Source organism: Hibiscus syriacus, unplaced genomic scaffold, assembly GCF_006381635.1.
Source record: "Hibiscus syriacus cultivar Baekdansim isolate YM2019G1 unplaced genomic scaffold, ASM638163v2 tig00110745_pilon, whole genome shotgun sequence".
NCBI classification, from domain to species: Eukaryota; Viridiplantae; Streptophyta; class Magnoliopsida; order Malvales; family Malvaceae; genus Hibiscus; species Hibiscus syriacus.
In genome coordinates this window covers 138,430-146,997 of record NW_024062847.1, presented here as the reverse complement: position 1 = coordinate 146,997, position 8,568 = coordinate 138,430, and positions in this window count along the sequence as shown.

Sequence of the window (8,568 nt, the reverse complement as noted above, 5' to 3'; positions counted from 1 at the left end):
ACATATTTAGAATATGACAAATATATGATAAATGACATAATTATCATGTCAACATAAACAAGGTAGACTTATCGCAAATCCTACCCAATGATGTATAAAACATCCATATATCACGTTATGCATGCATTGCACTTATTTTTACATTATATGCAAGTCAAAATATAAGTCTCACTAAGCTTTAACTAGATCATTTGTTTCTAATTTGTTTAAATCCCGAAATTTGGCATAATTTCATATCGTGGCAGTTTGCACTACCTTTAAAGAAATATTATTATGTATTATTATACACCTTTAAAAACTATTTCGTTTACAACAATGAAAACTATACTCAAATATAAATCTATTCATATAAATAACGCCATCTAGTTAATTTTGTACAATTTATGGTAAATTTTCAAAGTTGATAGATAGAATCTGTTTTGTGCAGAATTTGCTGCCCCGTTTTTCTGACCTTTCCTCGATTAAAAATTGATATCTTTTTGTAGACACCCCGAAATCGTTTCCGCTTGTTATAAATAAAACTAGACTGGTATATTATTCCAAAGGTATAAAAATAATCCTTTAATCATTCTTTTAGAATTTAGGTTGATTTTCTAAACTTATTGTCCAGAACATAAATTCTAGTCAGGTTTCACCAAATTACGTTTTCAACTTGTTCACTAATTCTATTAACTCACCAATTGCACATATATGCATACATCACAAATAACATAACGTTTTAGGAGTCACTTCGTACAATAGTAATTCCGTCATTGGCTCGTCGCAAGCCAATGTTTGTTCGATAACATAAGTACAAATTAAATTTGAACTCACCTGGTGTCCTTATCTTGTGAACTTCCCTAAGGATTTCACATTATATCCTTAAGCTTTTCCTTAGCTTTGATATTGTTTGATCTTGATTTTAAATACTCAATCTAAATGAACATCATTACCAAAGATACATAAATTCAAACCAAATGTTAGAATCTTACTAACATAGGTATACTTTGGAAAATAACTTCCTAATAAATTTTTCCGATGCTTATTCGATACAATTTCCATGTCACAACATAAATGTTAACTTACTTCTAATTGACCACTCAAGTTCCATTTAATCCAAATTCACATAACATTTTCACTTGAGCTCCCAAACTTTCCATATTTGTGATTTAAACCTCAACTTTTACAAGCTTTCCAAAATAATCCAATTTCACATCTAAACACTCATTTTAATTCCCAAAATAGTAATTTCCAGCATAGTACATCAACTATTATGCAATTACACAATCATTCATAACTTTTCCAAAATTACTAAATTGGTCCTTTAAATTTTCAAAAATTATAGAATGGTCCTCATATTTTTCTAAGGCTTGTAACATACTTCCTACATCATTTCCAGCCCTTATATAATTTTCCATAATTTTTCTCACTCAATAATACCATATCTGAATACTTTATGCCTTAAAACTAACTTCTCATGATTTTGCTCAATTTTGATTCGATTCAAGCATTAAATCAACTTCCATTCAACCCTACAACATCTCTACAAATCAAAGCCCTCATAAGCTCTCATCAAATCACAAAGTTTTTCCCACTTCATAGTTTGGCCGAAACTTAAAGAACAAGTTCTAGGAAGATTGAACATGTTCTAATCATCATACATGCTTGAATATTAATCTACAACCTCAAAGACATCAATAACCATCATCAATTTCAAGAACCATAGTGTGAACACAAACCTCCAGATTTGGGGATTTTTTAAATTAATCAAGTTTAGCAAACATAAACGGTACCAAAAGATAGCATTTCTCGCGTAGAACAAATTTCTATTTCACGGCATAATCCAAAATCCAAAGGAAATGGCTCAAAAATGGAAAATAAATTTCTTTTCTTACCGTTGGAAGGAGCTAACGTCAATGCTAGTGAAGATGAAGAAATTCCTTTGACAATTATTCATCTTTCTTTATTAAATAATGAATTAAAAATTCCTTAAATGCTAAATTACCTATTTACCCTTAAAATTAAAATATCTATACTAATTTACCCTTAATGAACTTGAAATCTACCTTAATACCAAGCCAAGTAAACCTTATCATCTTCCATAGTCAAATATGAACAAAATACTTTCACACTTTACCATTTTGCCCTTGTAATTTCCAAAAATTATAATCTTGCCACTTTAATCTAACAATCCAAATTAAACATGGAATTAAATCCTCAAATCCAATGTTCCATATTATTTTCCATCATTTGGAAATGTGGAAATAATATTTTTAAGTCTAATTTATCATCCTTCAAATTTTCTAACATTTCTATTCGATCCGATTTACTGAATTTTTACTGGACTTTATCACGTTATAACTTTTAATACCAAATCCATACGAAAAATTTGATTCCCACAGAAACATCATTCTTGGTGTAAACTACTCATTTACAGGGTCATATTACATAACTTTTTATAATTACATTTTAGTCCCTATACTTTTCCAAAGTTTATACTTTTTCCACTTAACGTTTACAATTTGGTCACTAACCAAATCCATTTATAGAAAAATTCTTTTTGGAAAAATTACCACTTAGGTCCTTAAACTTTTCCCAATTTTTTACTTTATCCATCAAGCATTCAAAATTTATATTCTGGTCACTAACTAAAATTTTGGGGTATTACAGGGCTGATTTAGAAAGTTGAATAATTTGTAGGGATCAAATTGCAAGTTTTTGAAAGTTAGTTATGAAATTGGTAAAAGTGCAATGTTAATTCACTAATTTGGTGGTATTGTGAAATTGGTTGAGTGTGATGATTGTTATGGATTAAATTAAATACCAAGGGATTAATTTGAATATTTTTTGAAAATGTTGGGAATATTTTTAAAAAAAAGTTAATTGGTGACTACAAGTCGAGTTTTGAAAATTTAGTGAAGGGTTGTCATGAATGGTTATTTAAGGGACTTGAAAGGTGATTTGATGGAATTAAAGTTAGTCTCAATTAGATGAAGGAAAGTTAGTATTGAATATGCATTGATGAGAACTTTAGAATTTTTATTTGAATTCGAGTTTATTATATTAGTTAAAGTATTAATTTATGTTTGAAATTGTATATATTGGGAAATTGATGATCGTGTAGTTCGTGATTGAAATCAAACTCAGACCGAGTTAAAATAAAATGATGAAGTTTGAGAATAAGTCAATAATAGCATTAAAGCTAGTGAGGCAACAGCTGAGTGCAACTTATTTATTTTATATATGATATGAGGACGACATGCGATGAGCCACCCTCAAAGGTTTTTGAATGAAAACAATTTGAATTAAATTATGAAATATTGTTATACTGAATTACTAAATGGTTTTTATACAATTTTTGGGTATGATTTACCCAATATACTTTTATATGGTATTTCATTTTATGGTATATGAATGTTTTTGGGTATGAACTGGATAATATCGGTTTTATGAGAATTTTTACATTCAATTATATGGATGCTTTGATGTGCAAATTAGTATATGATTTTGAACAAAGCCAATTGTATGAGAATGAGAGTTAGTGGTACAATGGCATGCCACGAGGTGGAGTGATATTTGATATATGACTATTGATGACAGATCTGGTACATTCGTGCACACTTGTCTGGCACTGTATGTTCATTATGATATTTATGATGTTTTGACATCGTGAATTATCATATTTGATTCTGGTTTAGTATAGTGATGTTATGTTCTACACTACCTATACTTTTGTTTGGAACTAAAAGTGTTATATAATGATGTTGTGTTCTACAGTACAAACTTTTGTTTAGCGCTAAAATTGCTAACTGTTAGTGTTAGTAAACTACATATAGCGTGCACACTCTGTATCTAACTCGAGTACCATATATTCTCATGATAATACAGTGGGCTATTATATGATTTGAAATAGAAAATACAGAACTTAAATGGAAAAGTACAATTTGATTAACAAAATTTATATAGTAATGTTGTTATTGTGAGCTCTGATATGATATCATACATGGTTTATTTTAATAATGTTCTTATACAATATTGCATGTTTTACATGTTAAATATCTTATTTATTTTACTTGTTGCATCACTAACTGAAAACTTAGCGTGTGATTGTTTCACACGTAGGTACGAGCAAGTGAAATTTGTAGAGAGCGTGTCAGTGTCGTTTTTGAGGAATCGAATCTATCTCCATAATTATTAAGGTCATCAGACTTCACAAAATGCTACTTTTTTATACAGTGACATGTATATTATAGAATTTAAATTGCTTTGATATGAAATTTATTTATGTTGCAACTATTTTAAATAGAGAAATTTTAATTATAATTAATAGAGATAATAAACATTATTTTAAAAAAATCATGTTTTAAAAAATTAAATGGATGGATTTTTAAATTAGACAGTTTTAGGCAATATTATTTATGATATAAATAGTTTTGAACTGTCTAATTGTTGTTTAAAAACAAATTCAATTTAAAATTAAAGTATTAAATTATGATTTTATATGATTATTAGATTTAAATTATAGAAATGTGATTTGTAAATTTCAAAGAAACAAAATTTCATTGGTTTTTGAATTGTAAAAGTTTTGTATGACTTATGTGACATCTTTGACTCGTATACGGGTACATATATGAATTAAGGGTGTTACAACTGTTGTGTAGTAGTGATGAACAAGAAGATTCTTCTCTATTCTTGTTCCTTCGATTGAGATAGGAAATGACAATTGAGAGTTGAATGTTTTTCATAAGTTTGGATGATATTTTGTTTTGAGCATTAAGTGTTTGATTAAATCCTTTTATTATGTTTAATGCTTAGACTTTATTTTTATGTGTTATCAAAATTATGAGATGATTTTATAAAAAAATATATTTATGTATGTATTCTCTATGATTTTTATAAATGAAAATCATGGATGTTTCATACAACTTTTGACCAGCACTGGTATTTGTGAAAAACAAAGTTAGTATTACAAGATGTATAATGTCAATTGTCATACATTGTTAATTCTTTAGTTACTTGAATTAATAAATATTGATCCTTGTTAATTAAATATTGTTAATCCTTGTGGGCCACATGAATATATTGTTTTAGGCATAACCGTAGTAAAAACTACCATATAGCATACACCTTCATTTAATCCTTCATCTGATGCTCTCCTAAATGTTGTAGCATTTCTTGCCATCCATCATTCTGATTTACCTATTTGAAATTTACTTTTTATTTCATCATTCCTATCATATATCTTTTGACACTTTCAACACATCTATTTTGTAATATGTTTTTCTCTCTATGGGTTCGACATCTGGAACTTTTATAGCTTCCCTTTTTATTACTTGAACACGATAGTTTATGCTTACAATTTGCTGAATCATTATCAAAGCATCAAGTTTTTGGCTCCATTACTGGGAGCAATGGTTTTGCATTAGAGTTTCCTTTTTTTTTTACTTATTTTGTTATTGTATTTTTTGGTATTTATTTATTTTTAATAGTATTGTTTGTGTATGTCCCGCCAAGACGATTGTGACATAGAGCCTTTTGATCCCGAAGTTAAATGAACATTTCTCCGTCATCGTAGAAAAGTAAACTACAATAAACCAAATATGAACAAACAAGGTATTGTAAATGCTTTACCATCGCCACAAGGTGAAGATGAATTGTCAGCACACAATGGGCTCAATCAAAAACAATATTATAACATGGATGATAGAAATCGACCAATCCAAGAGTATGTGGTACCAACCTTAGACGATTTGAATCTTACCATCGTTAAACCCGCCATCCATGCTTCTAACTTTAAACCAAAGCTAGTGATATTCCAAATCCTATAATTAACGGGGTAGTATAGCTGTTCATTTATTCAATATCCTAGAGCACACCTTAGAGCATTCATGGAGATGTGTGATTCTTTTGTACATCAAAGAGTACCAAAGAAATCTTTGAAGATGAATTTGTTTCATTATTCTCTCTGTGACAAAGTTAAAGCATGGCTTAACTCACTCTCACCTGGTGCTATAACATCATGGAATGAATTGGACTAAATATTTTTATACTATTTCAATAATCCCAACATGAATGAAAAGATGAAGAACGATCTCACATTATCCAAGCAATTGGAGGATGAGAACTTTTATGAAGCTTGAAAGTGTTTCAAGGATTTGCTACGTAAATGATCGATGCATGGTTTCTACATTGGACAGAAATGAAGATGTTACACTTGATTGAATATGTGAACGCATATGGTTGTTGATGCTTCTACCAATGGAGCATTGTTGAATAAACGTATTATTAAACATATGACATTTTGAAGAGAATATGTAACTACCAATATCCCAACACAAGGAACATGTTTGGCAGACGCAACGTTGTAGTAGTGGATTCTGTCGCTTTCAACTCAACGAATTATCAAATAACATAAATAAAAGACATGGTAAATAAATTACAAAAAGGTAGGTATGTATGAGGTAAAAGCTCCATCTTTTCTCTATTGTGTTCATTGTGGTGATAACAATAACTTTGAAGAATGCCCGTAAAACCTCAAATCTATTTATTATGAGAAATTACAACATGAAAGAGAATGTAATTCTTATGGGAACACCAAAAATACCAAATTCAGAAACCATCTCCATTTGTCTTGGATGAGTAAAAATGATACAAACCCTAATTTGACATTTTAATCAAATTATGGAAATACACAATATTATTACCAACCACAATAGCAATATAATCACCAACTGAAGATACCTCAGCATTAGTCACAACAACAAGCAACATAGCCACATCAACATCAGAATTATCAAGGATAACATTCTAATCAAGCCACCACCTTAACCTCCATTGAGTCTCTACTAAAGGAGTATATCTCAAGAAATGAGGCAACAAATAAAGAAATGAAGCTTTGATCCAAATTCAATTAGCATCTATAAGAACATTAGAAAATTAAATGGGAAAGATTGCTAATGCTATGATTAACATGTAACAAGGGACTCTTCCAAGTGATACCGAGAATCCAAATCATATGGTAAAGGCCAATGTAATGAACATCGTAAAGCTATCATAACACGAAGTGGTCTCCATACTTGATTTAAAACCCCTGCCTGAGCATTTGAAGTATGCATATCTTAGGGAAAACGAGACTCTGCCTTTTATTGTTGCAGCAAAGCTTGAAATATTCCAAGAAGAAAAATTGCTTATTGTTCTTAAGCATCATAAACGAGTAATTACTGGAGCATTTCTTTATTAAAGTCATCAACCCAACTTTTTTTACGCATAAAATCTTGCTGGAGGATCCCAAAATCAGTTCCATTGAGCAACAAAGGAGACTCAACATTATCATGAAGGAAGTGGTTAAAAAGAAGATTATCAAGTGGCTGATGCTAGAGTTATTTACCCTATTTTCGATAGCAATGGGGTAATCCTTATTCAATGCATCCCAAAGAAGGGCGGCATCACTGTGGTATCCCAAAGAAGATTATCAAGTGTGAACTACTATAGACTGACATATCTGTATGGACTATAGGAAGTTGAACAAGGCTAAAAGAAAAGGTCACTTTCATTTGTCATTTATCGATCAAATGTTGGATAGGCTTGCTGGCAAAGCTTTTTACTATTTTCGTGATGGGTATAGTGCTAAAATCAAATCGAAATTACGTTTGAAGGCCAAGATAAGACTACTTTCACTTGCCCTTATTGAATATTTGCTTTCCTACGAATCCCTTATGGTGTGTGAAATGCTCCAACAATATTCTAGCGCTACATGATGGTCATTTTCTCTAACATGATTGAAAGATTTCTTTGGTATTTATGGATGACTTTTCAGTTTTTGGTCAGATATTTTATCAATGTCATAACAATTTGGCCACTTTGTTGAAAGATATGAAGTGACCAATTTGGTGTTAAATTAGGAGAAATTCCATTTCATGGTAACAAATATAATAGAGTTAGGGCATCACATTTCTCATTGTGACATTGAAATAAATAAAGCTAAAGTGAAAGTGATTGAGAAGTTACCAGCCACACCAATGTAGAAGTAGTGAGAAGTTTCTTAGGACATGTCAGATTTTATAAAAGATTCATCAAGGATTTTTTCAAAATTACTTGACCATTGTATTCATTGGTAGAGCAAAATAAGAAATTCGTTGTTGATAATGAAGTTCTAAATCTTTTGAAACGATCAAGTCAAAGTTAGTCAATGCTCCTATTGTAGTGGCATTAGATTGGAGTCTTCCATTTGAGCTAATGTGTGATGCTAGTGAACATGTTATTGGTGCAGTGCTAGGGAAAAGAATAGATAAAATCTTCCATGTTATACATTATGCTAGAAGAACATTGAATGATGTTCAAGTCAATTACACAAAAAAACTTAGAAAGAACTACTCGCTATTGTGTTTGCTTTTGAAAAGTTCATGTCTTATTTAGTACGAACGAAGGTAATTGTTTACATGGATCACTCAACATTAAAGCATTTTTTTCCAAGAAAAACATGAAACCAAGACTTATACGATGGGTGTTGTTACTTCAAGAATGTGATATTGAAGTGAGAGATAAGAAAGGCTATGAGAATCAAGTGGCTGATCATTTATCTCACTTGGA